Source organism: Numida meleagris, chromosome 3, assembly GCF_002078875.1.
Source record: "Numida meleagris isolate 19003 breed g44 Domestic line chromosome 3, NumMel1.0, whole genome shotgun sequence".
Lineage (NCBI taxonomy): Eukaryota > Metazoa > Chordata > Aves > Galliformes > Numididae > Numida > Numida meleagris.
The window spans coordinates 27,853,744-27,877,958 of NC_034411.1; the positions used below are offsets into that span (position 1 = coordinate 27,853,744).

Below are 24,215 nucleotides of genomic sequence, written 5' to 3' on the forward strand. Positions count from 1 at the left end.
TGTGTTCACCTGGCATGCAGCAGCACTGTAATTTGAACACTGTTTCTGTGTTCAAACCAACAGAGAGCTGAGGATGAAGCGTGACATTGACTACATCCTTTTAACATTTTGATTGGCAGGTCTCTACATCCTGCCACTCACATTGCCCGGAAAAATAAGCCATCTCATTAATTACAGAGAAAAAAACTTGAAGGCCGTTGTCTTATTTTGTCTAGGTGCAAGTTATAAGCCTTTTCTGACACCTACAAGGTGGAGTAAACACCAGCATTTTAATCACTGGAAGAGCAGTCCGCATACGAGCTCCTCAAGGCTCAAAATTCAAACTGTCTGTGCACAGAAGTTCTATTGAAAAATTAACAGGCAAGCAATAGAGCCATCCAGCTGTGCTTCTGTGCTTCCCCAGGGAGGGCAGTGGATGTTACTGGCTGCCAGCTGTCAGCCTGCAGCTCAGACCGAGCAGAGTGTTGCAGGAGGATCCCTAAGGAAAGGTGTACATTGCAGTAGAGTGCACGTGTACAGCATCAGTACCTGACAGGACACCAGCTCCAGCAACAAGGAGGAGAGCCCAGGCTGGGGCTGCCCCTGTGTACTCAGAGGAGAAGATGCACCTCAGCTCTCCTGAGGAGCACATGAGACTGCTGTCACTGCCTGAAAACAGAGGGTAGATGTGCAAAGGAACTGGAGACACCATGAGGGAAGCAAGCTAATTCAGATGCACCAGAAATGCAGCGCTTCCTGCCTGCCTCTGGAGGCAGGTGGCAAGCCAGGTGCCCTGTGACAGCCCCTGAAAGAGCATGTGGTACCAGAAAGAGAAATGAAAGTCCATTGGAGTAAAACTGAGTAGCACAGAAATTAAAATTGAAGAAGCAGGGAAGAACTGCTGAACAAACCCTTCAGAGTTGACACTCTCAGACACAGGCTGCAGTTCTGGGCAGTGAGCTGCAGATGTGGATGCCAGTAGCAGTCCATGTAATGCTTTAATTATGTTGCCTGTTTTTATTATGGTGCCCCATATCACTTCCTCCTTGCTCAGGTTTCCACTGGCACACCTTTTTTGTTCAGTCCAAAGCAGGTTCAGGATTTTTTTTAGTTATTTTTTTTTAAACAAGTTCCTTTTTCCTATTCTACTGGAATATTTCAGGCCTTCGTATCCATCCGTGGCTGCATTGTGTCCCACAAGCTAGTGGTCTGTCCTGTGGATGCATCTTTGTTTCAAATCAGCACAAGATCAGATCCTCGTGCTGTTCAGAGCTCTCATTTCAAAGTTTACTTTTTCATTCTTCTTGTTGCAGAGCATCATGTGAGCCGTAGTGTATTCTCAGTCTTCTGCTGTTAAATTGCTTTATTTTCCGTATTAAAGTTCCTGCTCTCCCCACAGTCCCTGCTTAACTTTCTGAACCACGGAAGTAAGCTGCAGGCAGTGCAATGGAGTAGGGGTAAATAACAACTTGTAAATTAATCCCAAAGCAAGATGACTTCAGTTACAACAACCTTTTCCACAGTCATTTCTTGCTTTAATACAAAATGAAAGAGATCCATACCCCAGTGGAAATGCAGGCTACTTTTTGAAGGCACTAATACCATTTTATGGTAGCATCCCTATCTCGACAGCTTAAGGGCAAGACCCGAAAAGGTAGCTGTTGTACTGCCTTACATGCTTTGTATGGCAGCATGAGTTCTTTTCTCTGCTTCCCCTAGTATTGTTTGTGAAAGAATTTATCTCCTCTTAAATAAATGCTAAAGATTAAGCTAAACAAGCATCACTTTTTTTACTCTGCACTCTGGCTCTCTGTAAGCCCCATGGTTCCATTGGGCAGGTTCACCCTGCATCTTGAGGCCATCTGAGTCTTGCATGCTGTACAGGCTGCGTGATCCCCTGAGCCTGAATATATCTGGATGCTTAATGAAGTCTGCTGTCCGCAGGTTAGCTATGTGGCAGGAGGGCAGGCAGGATACACAGCTGCATTAATGACCAATGTGTCATGTCCCTACTGAGTGGAGAGAATGAGAGGGAAATGGCTCTCTTCCTTGGAGGTAGAAGCAGTTATTCAGGTTGGTGTTGTACTTCTCCACTTCCAAAGACAGCTGGGTCTGGAGGAGGGCAGTGTGTGCTGGTGGTGACTGGGAGCAGAGAAAAGCCCGGACTATTTCCAAGATCACCTCTATGCTGCACAAGGCCAGTTTGGTGGAGAGATTTCAGCAAATGGAGAATTATGCCGTGTACTGGGCAAGGTGAGGGCATTCCTTGGTGCCCAGTTCTGCTAGTGTAACCTACCCTCAGGACTTCCCTGCTTTCCAACATCACCTGCACGTGCAGCCCATGCCCTCTTTTATCTTCCTATGATAAGTGTCTCTTAGTATTTACACCCTTTCCTGCAGCAGTTGTACAATGGAACAGAGCTGGAGTGTGAGCATCCAGACCTACCATCTTTTCCCACAGACAGCACAAGGCTGGGAGATTTCAATCCAGATTCCAGCATCCTGATTTCCAGTGGGGAACTGGACCATTCTCTCTACCCCATTGCTATCTCCCTGTTCTAGGGAATGGTAAGTTTAGCCATCCACTTCATTCAGGAAAGTGACTTTTGATGTTCTTCAGTCTCTGTAGTACTAAAGAATAAAGACTCAAATAATTTTTTCCTACATTTATAAGCTGTAATTCTTATCTTGCCACTTCCTGGGGTCCCATGGAGAACACTACAGCCACAGCACCACATTCTCCTGTGATTCCACCTTCCCCCTTGTGATTGCAGCTGTTTCTGTGTTAATTACCCTGCCTAGCTCAGTTGGTTGAGTGCTTCCGTTATTAAATAAACACTGCTGTTGTATCAGCCTCTGGTGAATTTCTGGAAGCAATACCAGAAATCTTGGAGCATCCCGCTGCTTCTGCCTCTTGTGGGATAGATGTGGGAGTAGGATTTGGCATGTGTATGTTTTTATAATAGCACATTCATCTTTTTACAATCACTTCTAAGTGAAGATGTTTTTCTTTTTTTTTTTCTTTTTCCTTTTCCCTTTTCCTTTTTAATTGCCATTGGACATATATTCTTTGGTGATGTTCAGACTTCATTATTTCATTATTGTCTATATTTTCCATGTTAGTGTTGCTCAACAGGAGGATGTATTAGGGACTAAAAAGCAAAACATATATTCTACATATCTATAGGATAAAAAATGATGGGCTCCTATCATAATCTACGTGGGGATGTATGTGGAAAAAGGCTTTCAGGTGGTTTCTGCACCCAATTCATGTGCACTCAACTCAAAAAGACCTCTTTAACTCCTTTTCACATGTGGACGTGAACAGCTTTTAGCCTGATCTGGCAGTGTTTGACTTCTGCTTTGCAAATTAATTTTCCAGATGCAGGAAACTGGGCTCATCTTCTCCAAGCTAACCCAGCATCTGATAATTTAACCCAGATATTTTTGTACATCCTTGCCAGTAATGATTAACCTTCCTCTGGAATTTAGCACATAGATCCAGAGATATTGTGTGATATGGCTGTTGAATAATGAGAAAACCTGTATGACTCTGCTGTCCAGAATGAGGTTCATTGGCTATTTGCGGAGGCACTGCCACTCATTATTCACCAATATCCCAGAGGCTGCTGGGAATTTATGAAAATGCTTGAAAATTGTAAATGTTTTGAGAACACATTTTGAAAATGAGTTATTTGCTATTTGTTGTTCAGCGGTCTCGTGTTTGGAGACATATCTCACAATTCTCATCATTGAGCCTAAGAAGAAAAGTTATGCCAAATGGTTGTTCGCATTTCATGAATGACTGGGAATAAAAGTGAGCCATTTGTGAACAAATTACATCCTGAAAATTATGTATCTGTATTAACTAGCAAAGATTTATTAAAAAGCATGAGCTGAACTGAGCATGCTCAGAACAAGCCAGTACTTTTCCTTGATGCTTTCTTCATCTGTCCAAGAATCTTGTTTTCCATTAAGATACATTATATATAAACACATAACATTGTAGTCTCTTACCTGTGCCACTCTTGAAAATATGGGCAAGATATATCCAATATAGTAGTGTATTCCTGAACCCACAAATAGCCCAATCCCTGAAAGACACGAGTTATCTCATTCATCTCGGTTGAACCCTACATGTGAAACATAATGAGCATGAGAATGGTGATGACCAAAATAGTATTTCATTTCAATACTTTATTAAAGATTGCAGAAGATGTGTGCATGGGGATGGTCACATGTGAAAGACCCGGAAAATAGACCAGAAAAACCTGGAGCGAGCAGCAATTTACAAGTAGGATGAGCCTGTAAAATTAGTAGAGATTGAGAATGTTTGCTTCACTTGAGTTTCCCTTCTTAAATCCCTGCTTATGAATACTGAATGCCTTGATTAGTTTATGAATAATTCATCAACACAAGCACACACACAGAAAAACTGAGAAAGTGTTTGCTTTTGTGAGTTTTATTTAACCACTGTTTTACTTGAGACATAACAGAACTCAAGGTATGTAGAGGAGTTGCCGAAGAGATGTAGCTGCTATGAGTTCCATGGGAAGCTTAATTTTGAATATTACTCCTCCTTCTAGGACTAGCTAGTGATGAATTTGGGCCCTGAAGGACAGATCATCCAAGGAGATAGTTCTTAAGCAGAAGTACTGTGAACCTCTTACCCCCCTGAGAGTTTTGTAGTGTGGCACTACAAGCAATGTCCATTCACTCATGTATTTCTGTTGCAACAGAGTTGTATCACACTTGTATCCTATCTCTGTCTCAGTAAGCTCACTCGTTATTTTCAGGAAAGGGTAATGGTACTGCAGGAGCTGTTAAGGGCAGGAAGAGCCTCCCATGGCCCTAGGATGGAACACAAGTCTGCTAATACTGAGTGACGCTGAGAGGTGGCAGAACTGTGTCTGAATACTGCTGCTGGTGGACATGAGCTATGATATCTTCTCCTGTGTTTAGTAGCTTGTCTTATCTACCTTGCTCTCTAATGTCTCATCCTCTGCCAACCCATCTGTACCATGAGAGAAATGATAATTACCCATCATTTGAGAAGGGATGGGAACAAGACTACGGGAAGAGCAAGCAAGCAAAGAAATAGTACAAATAGCAGGGAATGCCTCATGAGCAACTAGTGTAGAAGTGAAGCAAAAAAGATACTGAAATCAGAGGCTTGGAGCGTATAGGGTCAGTTAGAGGAAAACACTGGGAAACTGATAAAAACTAGAAAGGCCTTTCTTGTTTTTAACTTCTTTGGTTGCATAGATGAGGGACTGTTTACCCTACTGTTGCTGGCTTAATTTCAGTGAAGGCCAAACACATGCATATGTATCTGGGGAAAAAATATAAATAGAACCATCTGGAAGTAATGAGTCAAGGATAATGCAAGATGACAGTAATTAATTCTTTGAAATAAAATTCCACAAGAGGGGGAAAGAAAACAAGAAGGAGTGTTGGGAATTAAGCCAGCTGGGAAGCTCAGAGGATGACTATGGGAGTGTGCAGAGGAATACCAACCAGCTATCCCCCTGCTCAGTCTGCTGAGGGGTGTCCGTACCAAGGAAGGTGCTGTGGAAACCATAGCGGCTCTCAGCCTGCTGGCTCCCATGCACTCCCCATAGACACACTGACTGCTTTGTTAACCCTGGAAAGCTCCCCTTGTCCACACCTGCAGGGTACAGGGAAAACGAACATCCTCTGAAAGCTTTGGTCACGTGAATTTTTCCACCTTTTTGAACAGCGATTAACTTCTGCAACATGCTTTACATCTTCAGAGCATCTTTCACATAGGACTGACAGTGCTCGGGCAAGTTTTCAGACTAAGCAACTATACTCATGCATGTAGGAAACAAGCGAGAAGGTTTTTAAGAGATTTCATCATGAAGGTTTCATGACAGATCTAAGAAAAAACTGTACATTTCCAGATACTTGGGCCCAGAGCTTTTTGCTGCTCTTCCCTATTGCTCTCCCATGTCTCACTGATTTTTAGTATCAAGACATGGTAGCCTGGGTACAACATCATAGAATGGCCTGGGTTGAAAAGGACCTCAAAGATCATTGAGTTTCAACCCCCCTGCTGAATGCAGGGTCGACAACCACTAGACCAGGCTGCCCAGAGCCATGTCCAGCCTTGCCTTGAACACGATCATGCTCAGCATGAGGTGGGAACTACCTGAAGCAAAATGAAGGTTGAAACCACTTTTCTGCTAATGCCTGAAATTTTCATTAATTTGGAAATCCATATACACACGGAGGTATGGATGTCTGTGCCATGCGTATCTTCTTACAGCAAGAACTTTCGTTTGTTTGGTTTATAAAATAAAGTTTGGGGAATATAGGAGCTGAGTACATTCTTGAAGTTCCTACACTGACAAATAGCATCTCTTGCATGGCCCTAAGTCATTCTGGTATCCAACCTGTTTAATTTCACTTTAAATATCGTAACACAATTTCATAATACAATAATTTTGGTAACTCTTGTTGGTCATAGTGAGTGTTTGGGCCATAGAGACTTTCACAATATCTTTTTGAAGAATTCCTTTTTATTCTCTCTTGTACAGTATTTATCATCAGGCAGATCCTGTGATCTTGTAATGTTGCTGTGAAACATCTTCAGAAATCCTCACTTGCTAGGTTGTCTGCTGATGAATCACTGAGCAGGTGCAAGCAGGTAATGCTCTCTTCTGAGGAGCAGCAATGGAGAAAGATCTTGCTTATCAGATAGTATTATCTTGACCAAAGAGCTTGAGAAAAACTGTCTGTTCCCCAGTAATGCGGAAGCTGTGGGAGAGCAGCAGAGCAGAACTGGTAGTGGGAAGCTGAGGAAGATGGTGAGTCCTGGGAGTTCTGTTGTGTTCCTTGCCATAAAGTAGATTTTCTTGGGCTTCAGAAACAGAAGAAAGATTTAAAATTTAGCACTGGAACATTTGTCCTGTCAAGTTACTCTGTGTAAACATAGAAAGTGAAAACCCCTTATTCCTACCCCAAAATGACTGGAAATGTAGCCTCACCCCATACAACTTTTCTTTGTTCAAGATCATCAAAACTGATAGCAGAATAACTCTCCTGCATCTTGCCTGCAGGTTTTGGTTCCCCACAGATGGAGTTTTCATTTAATCAAGCTCAGACTGAATAAAAGCAGTGCTATTAATTAAACAATGGCCCATCTGGTGCATTGCAAGTATCTACGACACTGGGAGATTAATATCAATTACATCAGAAGCTGGAGGGATGCTAAAACCTGCAGAGACATGCTGTTTGGATTCTGGTAGAAACCAGACAGAGAAAGGGTGTGGTCTTGTGCTGAGATCTCTGGACAGGGAGCAAAGAATGCTGGATCCTGCTGCCAGATTCAATGCCGATATTTTTTGTGTGATTGGACAAGTCACTCCTGGAAAGGTGAAATTAATGGAGAATTTGGTGCATCACCCTTAGTTGTACTTTTGAAAAAACACCCTGCATTGCTGTGCCCCGAAATCTCTCCATTGTAAAATGCTGTAATAATGTCCACTGTTCTAAAAGAAGAGCTATAGAGAAAACTGTCTACAAGGACCAGGGGTATAAAGCTGGAACGTCTGTTTTGAAATCCCAGTCTGTAGCATTTCAAAGTTCAGTGTGTCATTTCCTGGCTCTGAACCAGAAACCTTCCTTTTGTTAGCCAGATGGTTCTTGCTCTAATCTTGTACTTTGAGTAAATGTGGATTTGGAAACCAAACTGTTTTCTTTCTGGAAGTCATATTTCAGACTACTGGTACAGTCAATGAGCTCCCATCTTTCGTCTGTCCCTCCTTCTGTAATAGAAGCTATCCAGAAATTCAGGATGGATGGTAGCTGTGGAAACACCAGAGCTGAATTCTATTACATGCAACAAGACTGGCATATCTGGCACTGGAGCTGTACAGATGAAATGCAATCACTGTGGTACATGTTGGACTTCCACTTTTGACTGTGGTGGCAGCAGTAGGTTTGTGTGCAATTTAATCATAGCAAAGCCTGTACTGGGTTCACCTATGACAGCACAGAAGAATGGGACTTGAATTATAAATAAATAAAAGAAACCAGCTCCATTGTGTTATTTTTAGAGCAGCTGGAGGCAAGCAGTTGTGTGTAGTAAACAATGAACACCTGTAATGAATAGTTTACTCAGTCAGAGATGGAAAATCATCACTTCATGGTAAGAAAGGACAACCTGTATCTAAGACAGCAGCGACAATGGATTTGTTATCAGGTGTATGAGGCTCATCATCTTCCATATTCAGTTTTTCAGGGATGCTGAAAGGTTACAACAGAGGATTCTGAAGCAGATTTCTCCCGTTTAAGAGCCTGGCTGGCAACTCACACCTGGTCTTGTTTCCTAGAAGGCCAGATTGATTTCCAGTCCAGGTCAGCAGACTTTTTGCTTGAACAGATTAAGTCAATCAGGTGCCAATGCTTTTTTTTCTCCCTTAACAGATTTCAATAATTATTTTGGCTTTGGGCTGACTAAATTCAGTGTCAGGCACACTGACCTTTCAGATGTAAAGCTGCTTTGGCCACGTGGAATAAAGCAAGGTGGGAGAGTGGAGTTAGAACAAATGGAAACTGTCCCGACCCTCGGACTTAATAATCAGCCTGGCTTGACTGGCTTTGAAGGCTAGAGCAGTCTTTAGATGAATAAATGTTCTTTTGCATATCCCCACAGCTGAAGGGCTCCTCAGTTTTCTGTCCCATATGAGTCCATTGGTGAGCAGATAAATCAATGCCTCTTATGTGGGTGCTGTGCCTCAAATTGAAGAAACAGATTCATGAGCCTGTCACACAGCTTTATGCTGCTCAGTGCATGGATGGGATCTGAGTGCAGATTTTCACACTTGTAAAAGGTGTGACAAGAAAGAGGCTTTAGGCTCGGTTTTTCAGTCTCCAGTTTATACTGGATGCTGCTGCATAGGGCATAGCTCTTATCTGGATGCACTTACAGCCTAGGGGATTCTTCCTCTGGGGAATGGAATATTGAAAGGATTTTGATGCAGTTGTCCACAATCCTGCAAACACCCTGCTTAATTTCCTTTGCTTCTCAGGGCTTGAGGACATAGAGACATCTCTTCAGCAGCACAGATGATATTCTCTTCTCCCTTTGTTGCAATTTGTGAAAATCTGGAGGCAAGAATAGGTCATATTTACAGACTATAGACCTTCCAGCTCTCAGTATTCAGTATTCAGGAGAAAAACAGTTGACCTTGGGTTGATAACACTTAGCCATGGCTGATTTGTTCCCTGCTCCATGTCTGCAATGGAAAATCTTCCTTCTCAGTCTATTCTTTTCTTTTGCTTCTCCTCAGATTTATTTTATTTTTATATTTAATTATACTTTACTATATTTTGAAGTTTATGCTTCAGAAGGATGGAAAAGGAATGTTGAATGAGAACTGCCTGGAGAAAGCTCAAATATTTCGGCTGTAATTCTTTCTCCTTTCTTCTATGGGCTGCTCCTGAGAGTGAAAATTGAGCAAGCAGATGTAGCTGTGTAAGCTTTCAGAGACAGTTTCAGGAGCTATCCGTATTTAAGACCATGAGGAACAAAGAAATGAAGTTGACCTTGCAGATGCATCAGAGCAAGATTCTGGGATATTTTCAGGTTAAATCTTGTAGATTTAATGCAAGTCAAAGAAGGCAAAGGGCTTGTGTTTGCTCCAGTCTAATGGTGTAGAAGTGAGTGGGTTAATTATTTTCTGCTGGCCTCATCAATCTCAGGTCAATCCAGTGTTCTAAACTAAGTGAGGGTAAGGTCTCCTTGGCAGAGAAAAGAGAGTGTTGCCACTTCTGAAATAAGATTTGGGGATGGGACTCAACCATGTGGATCTTGTTTGCACGTCTGTCCTCTTGTAAAATCTACAAGTTTATTTTTATTGATGCTTTCTCAGTTTGACAAATATATTTTTCTATGAAGAGAAGCACAATTAACGTAAGTCATTTATATTAATCAGAAGGGGGAAAAAAAATCATGCAAAACCACTAATTTTGCACAGAATAAGTTGGGTAACCTAATGAATATAGATGATGCTGATTTATGTGTTTACCAAAAAATTAAAATTGGAGGAAGAAAACAGGCCAGGAAAATGCACTGTTAAATGATGTTCCATGATTTCTGTGGACTCCTGCTCAAGAAGTGTTTCAAATGTAAATGCAGCTTCTCAGTGTGTTTACTGGGCCTACATTACTCAGAAAGACAAACCAACACCCTATTGGATTTATTGTTTCTAAATAATGGGCTGACCCACAGCCTTGCAAATCAGCCACACTGGAAAGTGTTTCTACTTTTTTACTCAACTGTGAGTTGTAGAGCAAGGCCATATTGATTGAGAGCTCTTCAAGTGTCCTGAAGAAATATTTGGGTAAAGACTCTTCGCACCATGTTTGGAAAAAAAATTGCAGAATTGCTTGGTGTTGTGGTTGTAGTGTATTGTACTTTGTGTGCGTGCTTTGAAAATCGGACCTTAATTATGGATGTTCTGAATGCTTGAAAATCCTACCTTGTATAACGAAGTGTGACTTTTAATCCAAAACTGAAGCCATGTAGGAGCTTGTGCTGATGGGTTACAGAATCAAACTCATTGCCAGGTAGAGAGTGACTGAAAAGGCTTTGTCTTCAAGGTTGTTGAAATGTAATTGTTCACCACTCACCACTGCTGATGTGTAACAGCTCCTGGTTTCTATCAGAGAGATGTGCATTTTGCAAGTAAGCAAAAGTAGACATCAAACTCACTGTCTTTTCTCTAGAAAATAGTTGGTGGAAAAAAATGTGGGACTGAAAAATGAATCATGTGAAATCAGTGACAAAATTCCTAGGGGCTTCAGAGTTGCCAAACTCACCTGTAATGCACCAACTAGTTTTACAACCATTTGATGCTATTTAATGCCATGAAGTGTGCATACAGAAGGCTTTTTAGTAGGTGTATATGTACTGAGGTGACCAAGGTGTCTTGGTCTTTTAAAAAGCTACTAAAGCCAGTAGGAATCAATGATTTATTTTCAGAGGTACATCTAGCCTTGTATATTTGGTCTGGCACAAGCACTGGATGCCTCAGGGGAAAGCTAAAGATGTATAAAGGTATCCCAATAGGCGTACAATGATTCTTTAATGTTTCCTCTTCCCTAGATAAAAGCAGGAGAAATCCAGGCACTCGGCTCTCCTTAGCTTCATGTCTCTTGGAGGAATCATTACCTCAAATATTCAATGCAGTTCTGTCAGAACTCGTCGCAGCTCTGAACATGGCAGTCTCAGATTCACAGCTTTGTTTGCCTAACATGAAGAGATTTTGGAGTCATATTTTATTAATCTGTTTAGAACAATCAATAATTAAAAGCAATAAACTTTGTTGGAAAGCTCCTTTTATCCCAAAGGATTGCAGAGAGGTTTGCAGACTGCATGCTGCTGTTGTTGTCGTTACTAAATCTGCTCACTGCAGACAATGACCAGAGGTTCCAAGTATGCAGTTATACATGGGATCCGCGGTACCACTGGATCCTTAGAACAGAGATGGAGTAAAACAACTCAGCGATACATTCAGTGCTTTGTGATTTATGCACATTTGCAGAAGTCCCAAAGAACTGCCTGACTTTGTCTCACTTTTTATCATCCTCAAACAAAGAATACAAGAGCCCGTGAAAACAGTCCCTTAGGAAAGTCGCTGCAATAGAGATCTTTTTTTTCTGCAGTGTTTAGCTTGGCAGTTGCCTCTCTCTCCCTTTCAGCAAACACGTAAGTGGTGGTGCGGAGCAGATAAGTGATGTCAACTGGGAGTGCTCTCAAGTCATGGCTGTTGTGTGGCTGCCTCTCATGTGCAGCTGGGTGCCAGAGCTGAAACACTCCGTGTTCCTGCACAGGAATGGGGGTAAGAATGGCTGGTGGGAGCTGAAAAGAAAACAAATCTTGGTTTGTTTTTCAGAATGAGTTCTGATTAGATAATTGTTCCTGTAGAGGCCCAGCTGGATTGCCTGAATTCAGTTTCATTTCTCTTTAAGCACCACCACCTATTTATGTTCATGCTTCCCCCTTATCCTTTGATCCCAGCCGTGCCTTCACCTGTTCTGTCCTTGAGTTTCTGTATAGCTGAGAAAACTCTTTGGTATGTGCTACTCAGCACTGGGGAACCTCCTCCCTCTCAGCCACTTTCATCTCTCCTTTGAACTCAGTGTTTCCTCCTGCTTAGCTTTTGTTTCTCTGTTGAGCATCTTGCTATTCTGAGGGTCAAGGACGCTGCAAAAAAACAAAGGGTTTATGCTTTCAGTTTCCCATATGGAAAATTTCAAGGGGCTGCTAAGGAGCTTGCCAAAGGATAAAGATTGCAAAGCAAAGGACTGCTTATGCTTTTGAACACCAGAGATTAAGGGCAGGGGCACACAAACACCTTACATCCCACTGCACAGTAGCATCTTCACAGCAGGTGCCTGTGTGCATCCTCTCTTCCCTGCAGCATGTGCAAAGAATGTGCCCCTCTTACTACAGGGAATAAGCTGCCTCTCATTTACCACAGGTTAAGAGCTCACATATGCATGGGTAATCATAACAATGTGGCTGGTGTGCTGCAGTGAGTTTCCAGACTCCTTGTATTGGTGCCTTGCTCATCATGAATGTTACTCCCCATCACACCACTGACAGAAGCGTGTAGCCTTGATGCTTCCTGTCTCTTCTCCTCTAGTCTCATGCTGCATAATACTGACTCTCTTTTGTGTTCTCTACAGCTGTTTTCTGTTCCTGTTGCATTCCCCATTAAGGCAGCAAAGGGAACCTCTCAAGGAATTTATCTTCTGAAGAGCTAAGAGTGATAACTCGTAGAGTACATCAGAGCTTGTATTTCCAGGGTGCTGTTCCCCCATCCTTCTCCCCACAGTGTGGATGACAAAAAACTGTTGGTAATAGAGTCTAGAGCATTATTTTCCAATCTGAGGAAAGCTACTTGCCTGTGATGAAAGCAACATATCACCCATTGCTTGCAGACGACATGCCACGATAAGGGACATGGTCTTCACTCTGTAACTAGACTAAGGAGCCAGGCACAATCCCATACAACACAGGAAATGTTTAACTGCAGAGAAAACTTAAGGGCAGCTTTTTCTGTTGTCTTTCTTTTCTGTGGGGGTACAGTTTTGGCCATAACTGAACAGACTTCAGAAATAAAACCCATTCCTGAATATCTGTGGTCATGAACATTCTGTGGCAATTTTGTCCTTCTTGATGGATGTATTATCTTAGTCAAATTTATACTCAGAAAAAATAACAAATATTAGTCAACGACTTTGCCCTAAGGAGTCAATAAGACTTATGATGGGCTTGTATGCCTTTTAAAACACGTTCGATGGAAAAAAAATCACCATCATTTTCTTACCTGATTTTGATTATACTAAGACTTCACACTTAAAGTCATACTATTGCGCAAATATGATCAAAAAGTGCTGTCATTTATGTTTTATAGATAAAAACTGTGGGACTAAAGAGAAAAATGGTAAACTCAAAGGTAACACTCGACTGAACTTCAAGCCTTTTGCTATATATATTTCCTTCCCAGGAAGCGCTCTCTTTTTCTTCTCTCTGCTTCCTCCATGGATTTTCCCTTCCTATCATATATTCTTGTATTCTGTTCTGATGCACTATTAAACAGCTAACACATTCCTTCCTTGAGGGGTGTCGCTCAGCTCATGAAATTGTCCCTGTGTATGCCCTACCTCCATAAAGCATTTGGAAAAAAGATGTTCTTGAAGTTATTTCTGGAGATAGGAGCCTGTCAAAATGGCTTGACTTTGAAGGCATTTCTGAGTTCAAATGTTACTAGGGTTATAATGCAGTAGAATAAACATCAGCCAAATCTTTGATAACCTCCAAAACTTTGATATTCGGCTCCAGCTTCTGCATTTGGAGTCTCTTTCTGATTATTTTCAACACTGTGGATCTTGCTGGTACTTTGTCTGTATATCTTATGCTCGTATTTTTTGTTGTTGTTGTTGTTTGATATTCACAAAAGCTAATAAATATATTGAGTATTTCCAGAACATTCCCTTCACTGTAGCTGATTCAGTAGTCTTTGGTAGTGCTGGAAGGCTCTGTGTACTTTGGACAACTAGAAAAGAGCCATCACTGTCATTCAGAAGATCACGTGGAAGGATCTGTACTAATACTAGGGAGAAGGCTGAAGAAGTGGTTTTTTGTTTTTTTGTGTTTTTTTTTTTAGGAAACTGAGCGTTAAATTGGTCTCTTGGTAATCAATGGACCATGCATGTTTTTTGTTGCTTTTGGTTTTAAGAATCTCATGACTACTATGAGCCAACTACAGTTTCTGAGGTTATCAGATGTGCTTATTCGTTTCTCATGGGCTGTTTTAAAACTATACCTATATCTCGTGCTTCGCCTAAAAAGTGAGTTTTAATACTGTTCACCAGCAAAACAGGATAAACAAAATTCCTATAATTCCTGTCAGATGCCCTTGACCAGCTGTAGACCAGAAATGGGTTGGTGAATTGTGAGGGACTTTTGCCATCAAAGAAGATAGGCTTATTGAGGGCAGAATGGGCAACACATTCATATTCCCATACCATCATGCAGGTATCCTCAGACAATTAAGCAGGGGAAATTAATTTGAAATTGAATACTCTTCAGTACAGCTTCTTGAAATTACTTTTATTAATCAACATTGATTTTTAAAGCATTTTTTACATAATAGTGTCATAATTTCTCCTGTTGAAGAGAATAGCAAGGAACCTGACGAAGGCTTGAGAACTAATGAATCTGATTTTGTATTCCTTGTGCCGTGGCCCAGAAGCCAGCCTGTGACAGATTTCTTTATTGAACCTTCAGGCAGGCTTTCTGTGAGAGTCATTTGTAAATGAAGGTTTGTAAGCCATGACCATGGAAAAGGATCATTGTCCATAACAGTGGATGGTTCAAGAGCCTGATTAATAGTAGTGAACAAAGGCTTTCACCTTGAAAGTCGTCCATTCAGATTTAGCCCAGTCTGGCAAATTCTTTGCTTTTCAGAAATACAAGGGATAGGAAGGATAGACAGAAACCCAAGTAGCAAATTGCACCACAAAAGTATACACTAGGGGCAAGAGGGAGAATACTCATGTCACTAGGGACACCTAGTAAAAGGGATTAATTTGTCTGCTAACTTCCCTGGAGACCTTTAGTGTTGGAAAGCTCTGCACTGCCTGAATGAGAAGCCTCTTTCTTTGTGGTCTCTGTAGTGAGCCTAAATGGATTAATCAACTGAACTGGTTAATGTAAATACTATCCTAAATGTGAGTCCTTGTGGTACACTTTCTGGGAAGACTGAGGGGCAATTATTTTTTCGCTAAGTATTCCTAGCATACTGTATGCATTGCAGCAAGTGACATTGTGTGCATCAAGTGGCCAAGAGCTTTTATCACCTCATGGCACAAGCATTTCCTATTTCCCTATTTTTTGTGTCTTTCTGGCTTTGGATTTCTCTGTCAGATTTCTGGACAGAAAGTGTTTCCTGCAATCATAGAGCGCCTGGATCATTGAAGAGAGCTGATCCTCTTACTGCCTCTGATTGCTATTACAAAAGCAATATGTTGCACAGAGGATAAGGAAGAGAGAATTTCACTGGTGCTGTTTTTGCTGCCTCTATTTCATGAAAAGGTTTTGGACTATGTTAGGATTGCCAAGAAGTAAGTGGAACAGCGATGCACAAACTGTTTTCGTCTATACATGAACCTGTGAAGTTTTATTCATGAAATGAGAGATTAACCCTGATGAAATGCAAAGATTTCATCTTTAAACTTATTTGTACTGGACTGATTAGCTAGACAATAATTCACTGAAAAATAGGAGGAAAAACCAGATATGTGGGTTCTTTTTGAGATCTGTGGTGCAGCTACATGTTCAATGGGGAGTGAACAGGTGGCAATGGGGAAAATAAATGACAAATGTGATAAAGTGGATCTGTAGGAATTGGGAGGAAAAGGGTGATAAAGCAGTTTATGGCACTTTAAGCCATCAGTTAATCACTCCATTAATCAGAAAACCAAAACCAGACTGCTAGATGATTGGGTCAGTTCACTAATTCTCATTAGCAATGAGAGGGAAGAAGTGAGGATAACAGCTGATGTTCCTTCCCTGTACTGCTTTTCAAGTGATTTTGGAAAAGGAAGTGCCAGTGGAAGAGGAATGTCTGAAATAAATTGTAAAATATGGTGTATCTGTGGCTCCTAGGACAGAGATGAGAGTTTCTGCATAGGACTGGATGGAATAGTTTGTTAACTCACCTTCCTACTGTGGAGCAGGTTTGTAGTTAACCTTAGACACAAGTGGAGCCATGTCTGGAGATGAACCACATAGCTGCATGGCCACAGTTGTCTGTTGAGTGATCTGATCTGATGCAAGAAAGAAACATTGTATTGTTATTTTAATGACACTGGAATAAATCATTTATTTTAGGGGGTCATGGCTCATGGATTAGTGTTGGAGGCTCTGGCATTAGGCACATCTTCAAAGATGTCAGTGCATCCATGCAAGCAAAGTGAATTTTACTTTGTTTACAGTGGTATTTCCTTCTGCTTCCCAAACACTTTTTATTGCATACCTCCAAAGTCCTGTATAAATTTTGTGAATTTAGCTTTGAAGTATGCTCTGCCCTCCTTAATATTTCCTTCTGCCTACACTCGTTCTACTTTTGTATGTGTTTATGGAAGTTAGGGCATGAGTTGCAAATTGTAAGTTTAACTGTGCACTGCTCACAACTGGAGTGAACTGTCAACAACTAACTATTTAATAAAAGTTTTTGGATGACTGTGAATAACAGGTACATCTGAGAGCTTTCCAGTTTACCCCTGGACAGTTCATAAGCACAGAAATGGCAACACTCACTGTATGATTTATTTATTGTGAAATATTTGCTTGGCTCCTCTTCCATGCCTATAACTCCAAGCCAACAGCAGTGGAACCAAACCAGACTTTCTCATGAGATATCCAAAGCTTCCTTTTTCAAATTTAGCCAGGAAATACAAGAAGAATGGCCTTTCTATGGCATTTTAGTATTCCCAGTCCCTGTTTGACCCCAGATGAAGCAGGAAAATAAAAGTGAATGGAGATTTCTTTAAAAAGATCTTTCCTAAACAGAAGTTAATGGTGCCCAGTTATTTCTTCATCACATCCAATCTGTGTCTGTGTGCTTTCTTTTAGGAAACCACACTGAGCAGTTATAAGATTCCTTCTGAAACCTGGTGAATTTTGAAGATTCCAATGAAATACCAGGATGACACCTAGGGCTGAAGTGGAATCAGTACCTACATTTGTCCTAGATTATTTCTCCTGTTTGGCTGGAGATAAGTAAAACATGCCAACAAGATCCTGCAGCAGACCTATAAGAAACCTTTGTGACATGTAACATATGGACATTCAACACTGCAGTGATCGTCAAAACTTAAAATGGCCCTGCTTAGCCTCTTTGTCAACAATGTCGATAGACCCCCCTCTTACCTCTTCAGCTTCTGAATACCTTGACGGGACTATCAGCTCTACCTCTCTGGGACGGCTCCAAACTGTAAAAAAAGTATTTTAAAAAACCTACCCTAAAGTCATGATTTTGATTTATAATAACAAATCTTAGATCTTTTGATGATTTTGATATTCTTGGCTCTGATTGTTGAGAAGTTTGTGTATTTCAGGGGTCATATTGTCACATCTCAGCCACTATGAGAGCTAGAGAGACAAGAAGGAAAAAAAAAATGCTCCAGCAGCTGGAGCATTAACTAAAACAGTTTTTATGAAAACTGGCAAAATCCATTCTTGTTCTTTGTCTGGAGATTTGCCTCATATGGCATTTTCTTTTCTGTTTCCAGTGTGTGCTTGTCAAAACATTTCACTCCTTTTCAGTCTCTGCAGTGAATGCAGATGATCCCAGCTCCTCACTGGACCCCTGCCTTGTTTCTACTCAGAAAGCATAACGCTTTAGGTAACAGATGCTTGGCAGCCTGAAGAAGCCACCTATAATGGGGAAATAATCTCCTGAAATTGAAAGGGAACATTAGCCTGGGCTTCCACGTGTCAGATCTGAGAGAAGACTCGATGTGTTCTGGCCATGGCCTCAGACAGAGGCAGGTTGTCAGGGTTGCCATAGCAATCTTTATGTTTATCAGATCAAGGTCTTTGTAGCAAAACAGTAGAAGATACAGTTCAGGGAGCACTGAAAGTAAAACATACATATCAGCATGTTATTATGTTGCAAGAAGTGAACAAAAAGATAGGATTGTCTCCGTGGTTTATGTACAAATGAAAAGACAGAACCTCCCTTTGCTCTGAGTGTCATAAAAGACACACTTTCAGTGACTTCATAGTCAAGAGCTGATTCTGATTAAAATACAGGTGTTATTACAGCAGAAAAACAAATCTAGAGAGGTGGTTAGATGTGCAAGCTAAACTTGTATTTAGTTCGCCTGAAGAATTATCCTTTGTTGGTTAATTATATCTTCTCTATTTCTTCAGCTTTCATTGAAATAAATGGTCAGGAAACCAGAAAGTAGTGCTCATGTGGACCTCTGCTTGAGCTGAGTGAAATAAACCCATAAAAGCTGTGATGGTTTATTGCATAAGATGGTGTTTGCTTATAGAATATTGATCATCTTGAGGGGATCTCCTATTTTTAGGACCAGATGATTGCAGCTATGGGATAGTAATAGATGGTTGCCAAAATTTTTGTTAACTCTTTTACAGTTACTGATATAAGAACAACCTTGTGCTTTGCAACCTAGTGTACAAATTGAGCAGGTTACAAAGGGCAGCAGGATCAGCCCCTTGGTTCTGACAGGGAGAAATAAGATAGATTTTTCTGAAAGAAATGGGGAGCTCCAGGCAACCAGTTTGTATGAGACGTCTGATGGAAGCGCTTGCCTCCCTGTTTGGCCTTGAAGGTCAGGCCACACATCACTGGAAAAATCGTTCCCTTTGGATTCCCCCAAGTTCCTACACTTTGACTTTGGCTTCAGATTCAGTAGGCTTGAAGGATCACAGCACCAACCAGAGCTGAGCCCTGGAGCAGGGAAACAAAAGCAGAGGCCTTCACCTCCCATAGGCCCTGCGTCCCCAGGCGTCCCTGCAGGCTCTGTGCCCACTCTTGCAAATGGTATTCACACCTTTTGTAGACAGGGGATTTGCACACACTGCTCCTTTAATCTGTCCCGGAATGATTCAAGATGGAATTAGAGAAAGGGCTATGTGGGTAGAAGCTGAAAACTGACAGTTGCAGTCTGCTGAGGTACCGACTTCATGAGTGTTGACAGAGAGGTCTGGAGGGGTTAATAACAGACACAGCTAAATAACTCTAAAACATGCACCCAAGTATGATGTAGTAACTGAGTAAATTGCATGTTTCAAAAAAATCCCTGCTCACATATTTAGCCAATGTTGGCGTTGTGCCTACTCACACCCCAGTGTATACATGTGAGTGACTGGAATGATTCCTGAGGTTAATTACAAAACTCACCAAAGGTCTTGACTCATTTGGAGCTGATGGAGACCACTGCACTTAGTCCTCAAATTTATCAAACAAACACAGTCATGCAGGTCATGACACATGGCTTGACTAATAGGGTATCAGACTGAAAACCCTGCCTTGGGATATGTCTCAGCCACAGGGAAACTCTCACACACCATAAAATGAGAGCTGATACAGGAGGGAAATCATTGCCCACCCACTGGATATTCTCCTTGCCGTCTTGCTTTTAAGTTACATTGCATAATTAGTAGTTGCAGAAATGTATGACGTTATCTATCTACCTTGGAATCTCAGGATATATTTGCAGATATTTCTTCCTAAGCAGGTTTCTGCATACAGGATGCAAAGCAGTCTACCTGTCTATAGCAAGTGGGTCAATAAACAAGATGAACACACATCATTAGTATCTGTGAAATGGTGTCTGAACCAACTGTCAGTGAAATTCCACCAAAGTTTTTAGTGGGAATAAGAGCTGCAGACTGCTCTGGGAGAACAGCTCCAAACCATCGGAAAAGCCTGATGCAACCTGCTGATCTAACATCCACTAGTAGCTTTTGCAAAAAGCAGCAGATGTGCTGTCAGTTTAACTGCATATTACTGAGCCACTGCCACACAAATAGAGGTTCCTCTCACTGTCTCACCCCCCATGCAACTCATTGTTGGTGCTTCATCTGCTCACCTTTCATTGTAAGTTGCTGCAACCCTCAGAAATGTCCTTGTTAAGGTTTCTCCAGAAGCAACTTTCTTTCCCTAAAGTGAACATCTTTTAAGAAGCATTCTGACAAACATGCAGAAAATCACAAACCTATAAACAGATACGAAGTCTAGGCAATGAATCTGTTGGTTCCAAGGTTAGTTAATTTATAATCTGAAGGCCTTTTCCACTTCTAAGGTAATAATAATTACATCATTTAAAAATGTGACTATGTTCCTGATTCAACATTAACCTAGGTGTGCATTTACGGACATTCCTACTTAATAGAGCCTTTAAATATATGATTAAATCCTACTAAAGCCCACTCTTAGGAGTTTAGCTGAACTGGCACTTAATTCATTACTGCTTTAATAGACCCTCTACAAATCCAACCTAAATATGAAATAACGAAGCAGAAGGTACCATTAATAATACCAAAATTATGACATCTATTAACAGAGGTAGTCCCCATTATGATCTACTTTTAGAATGGATTTTCCTCTTTGGTTAACTGGAGCTGCACTTCAGCTGCTCTGTAAGAGCACTGACTGCAGAGTATTTATGTTAAATCTTTCAGGCTCCCATACCATTTTGGCTGTGAGAAAGGGGGTGGTGGCAGATGTCTGGTGCCGGACTTTGGGCATCTCACTGGGTGTTGAGCCGGCCCCTGGTAGCAGTTGCAGTACTCAAGGATCTATGCATGGCATCTTCAGCTCAAGGCAGTGTTAGAGGACATCTGTCATCAAGTAGGGATGTGGCTGGTGTGAGTGTCACCAATGTCCACCACCTGTCTTCAGTTACCATGGCATTCTCATCCTGCCTTCTGCATCCTACTCTAAGCTCTGTGTGGTTGTATTTCTGATTTCCTTGTGCTTGTCCTTTGTTTATTGTCAGAAAGGTATTTGAATGGCAGACAGCTGCCCAGTATGTATCTATAGAGGTTGTAAAACTTTTTTAAGTGGGAAAATGAGGAACCTTGCTATAGAGCTAAGGGAGGAAAACCTGATCTAAGGAGCTTGAGAATTGCTGATTTAGAGCAATAAGTTTCTTAAGGAAAAGAAAACAAAATAAATGAAACCACCTTTGAAACCTGGACAGGCTTTATGATGATCCTTTTAGACTTTCAACATGTGGGTGTTTCATGTAGCAGGGTTTGGCGGAAAAACCAATCTCTTTATCTGCTGCAAGACCTGGTGCACTTTAGCAATCAAAAAACCAATGTAACTTTGTTTAATAAAATGAAGAAAAAAGGGGGGGAAAGTTAAAAACACTTTTTGCTCTATAATAGGTTTATTTTTATATGTTTTTGTGATCATATGAACATTCTCCCTATCTCTGCCTGGTCACAAATATCAGCCTCTCTTTTTTAATGAACTATGTGAGAAAAAGAGGTTCAGTCATTTGCTGGAATGAAAGACATTTTCTCTCTTTAATTAGGAGCCAAACTGCAAGTCAGTGTGTGCCAAGGAGGAAATAAGATGAATGAACCTCTTGCACTGTACTAATAAGAATTCAACACAGTTGTTGAGGACAGGTTATCTAGATGCATACAGCCTGTGGTGGCACTGTAAAGTGAAAGAGCGTGAATTCAGGCAGATAGTAATAAAAAGAGGTGCTTCCCATCAAGGACTACAGAGACACTGGTCTGTAGCTGAAGGTGATACAAGGAGAGGCTGGTGTGTATCTGACAGCTGCTATTACTGGTGGTTTGCCAAACCACTTGCTCCTCACTCCAGGTGAGATCTCGTGGCCAGCATGGGACTTGTGTAGGGAGAATAGACACCAGTACCACACCTCGCTTTGCCGTCTGCTGCTCCCTGCACTGGAGAGAGCTGCATTTTCTTGCTGGGCCTGCTCTACATGCAGGAATAACTCGCATTCAAAACACATTTCTGCCCCTGTGTGACACTGATGACAGCTGGGATCCCCTATCCCTTCAGTAAGCTGCTACGTGACTTCTCTGGCTGCCAATCAGCACTGGCCTTATTTCCCAAGCCTGGTAGATGTCTTCTGGTTCTAACTCCTGCAAATTTTTCTGCCTGAGTCTGAATTATGCCCCTAAACCCTATGAAGCCTTGGGGATATTACGGCTGAAATACCCTAATGATTCAGGATTGCTGTGATTTACAATCCTAATTTGGTCCCTCTGTGTATTACAATGTATTGCAGGATGGACTGCTGTGCTTTTCAGCAGGATTTTCACTTGATCAGTGAGCTTGATTAGGCCTGCCTTGTGGGATCCTCTTGGCTATATTTCTAATCTCTGGTGGCTCCTGAATCTGTGGGTCTGAGTACAAACTTTGTGTCCAGAATGCAGTTTACATGAGCTCAGTCTTTCTCTGTTGCTGAAACTGGGTGGGAAAGTTCACAGCAAATATCAGTGGGAACTGGAGAAGATGGTGGATGGGGTCATCATGGTCTAGTCAGTGTGATACCTGGAAGAATGGAGCTGATGCTGTCTGTACTGCACCCACAGGACTCATAGGTGATGCCAGGCAGAGAGTTACTAACACAGTGTTTTCCATATCCTGCCTGCACACAATGAGAGCTGCAGACTCTTCCTTGTAAAACACGCAAGAGAAATCAGCAGCTGCGCTCCAAGGAATCAAAGTGACACAAAACCCTACCAAATCAACCATTTAGTATGAAACATCCAGCACTAGAGGACATTTCACATGTAATTTCTCAGTGTATCAGTTAATGTATCCATGCGAAGTAACAATATCACTTAATTTCTCGAGATTTGTTTGATATATCAATTAACTAGATTTTACAAACCACCCAGATGCTGCAGTGATGAATGTTGTAAAGAACTTGTGATTAATGTTGTGTTCAGACTAGGTCTTCACAATGTACATAAATAAAGCCTGGGGCTGTTCGTAGAAAAATGGAGATAAAATGAGCTACTGAACAGCTATTTCTACAGGGAGCAGATCCACTGCACACTCCAAGTGGTGAGGGTGGAACGTTTGGGCGTGAAATTAGAGATAAAGCCATGGGCTTTGCCCACACAGGACTGAAGAAAGCTTGCATAGACCTCTTTTCATTGTTGTCTTTGAGCTTACAGTTTTGTAATCTTTTAATTCGTTATGTGTGATGGGCTTTTTTTAATGTACTTCTTGTACCTAGACACATACACAACTTAAAGAACTAATTTACTTGTGCCTGGGTACACAAAGTGGTTTCAAAGAAAAGAAGAAAACAACCCTCATAAAAGGGGAATGCTGGAAATCACATGACTAGTAGTGACATGCTAGTGCAGCTTTGCAGTGAACACTGTGGGCTAGGTGGCCCCTATTTAGCAGTCCCTGATGTAATATTCTTTCCCTGGTCACACTGTGTAGCATCCCTATCCAGCCCTACCCCTCCCACCTCCAGCCCTGGATATATATAGGATTTATCTCAGTATTCCTGGACAAGGAGCCACCACTGATCCATCTGCTGCCTTGTTGAGGAAGTACAGAATCTTTCTCCTCCATCTTGTCTGCTTCAGAATCTGGGGGCAAAAATGTCAGCTGGACTTTCCTCCCACTTCTGGCAGTTGGGCTGTATTTTAATGTGAACAAGAGTCCTGTGGCTTCTAACAGCATTAACACTCTTGGCCATTCTCTCTGGCTCAACTTGCATGTCTCAGGAAGCCTACAATGAGGACTTCCCAGCTGAAAGAGGCACTGTCACACAGAATCTGGCCCCATGCCCTTCTCTCTCTGCTGGGGACATAGCACCTGAGCTGGTGCTGTGGATGGAACATCCTGGGGAAATAATTCAGAATAGCTCAGGTTTCTCTGAAGTGCAGTCTGGGCTTGTGCCCAACTAGCAAACAGTAGGTGGTATAACCCTGAGGTTTAGGACTAAATGAAACTAGGATACAATCCAACTGAAGCTTAAGTGCTTTCTATCCTGACTTCTTTACAGGTACGTGAAGAATGTAGAGTCAAACCACCCAGTGCTGTACCAGCTTCACAGAGCATTAACAGGATAGCAAATGGAGCATCTCATCACCTGGGGTTTTCAGGTGCTGTTTCTCTGGTAACACTCCCTCAGCTGTCCTTGAA

At 41.6% G+C, this 24,215-nt stretch overlaps 1 long non-coding RNA gene across 3 annotated transcripts in view; it reads left to right on the forward strand.

Moving 5' to 3' along the window:
* LOC110397053 overlaps nt 1–24,215 on the forward strand; it is an 87,455-nt gene that overhangs the window by 24,108 nt on the left and 39,132 nt on the right. For all 3 annotated transcript variants that reach the window (XR_002437504.1, XR_002437502.1, XR_002437503.1), the window contains exon 2: nt 24,076–24,175. This is a non-coding gene — a long non-coding RNA (uncharacterized LOC110397053). The remainder of the gene's footprint in view (nt 1–24,075; nt 24,176–24,215) is intronic.